This window comes from Phalaenopsis equestris, unplaced genomic scaffold, assembly GCF_001263595.1.
Source record: "Phalaenopsis equestris unplaced genomic scaffold, ASM126359v1 Scaffold000002, whole genome shotgun sequence".
NCBI lineage: Eukaryota > Viridiplantae > Streptophyta > Magnoliopsida > Asparagales > Orchidaceae > Phalaenopsis > Phalaenopsis equestris.
Window position 1 is genome coordinate 44,581,717 of NW_018164444.1, and position 705 is coordinate 44,582,421.

A 705-nucleotide genomic window follows, 5' to 3' on the forward strand; every position below is an offset into this window, starting at 1 on the left:
ACTTAAAAAAAGGAAAAAGAAAGGATTGACAATAACCCCTGAAAAGAAAAGAAAAAGCAATCCAAATAAAAAAGATAAGAAAAGAAATATACATATATATATCTATATATATATGTATATATATATATATATGTTAAATTATGGTCATTGGTGCAAAAAGATGCAAAAATGAGCGAATTTGGAGCAAAAATGACCAAAATATGAAGATTTGATCTTGGGCGCCGACGACGAGTTTTTCCCGAGAGTCCATAATTAGATATTCTAGAAGGCCACCGACAGCGCCATCGAGGCCGCCGGCCGAGGGCGAGCACGTCGGTTCTCTCAACAGATGCATTGAATGTGGACGATTTTTGAAGCGACGCTTGGACAACCTTTGAAAACTCTTCCACAACTTTAGAAGAAATATTTGGAAGCTGAAAAAGGGGTGTCTGCGCGGGGTCCATTGAGTCTTTGTTGTTTGTGGTGCCCATTAAAGTGTAGAGAGTGGTTAGTATTGTGAGAAATTCTTCGAGAGATTGTAAGAGTGGAAGGAAAGTGAGAGATTTCTTCCTCCTTGCCGCTTCGAAGGAGAATTCTGTGTGTTGTAAAGAAAGGAAGAGATTCAGAGGAATTTCGAGTAGTTTGCTTTGGGAGGAATTAGAGATAAGTTGTATTTACTTATTGAAGTTTGTATGACTTTGCTTTTATATATAAATTCCAAGTTTT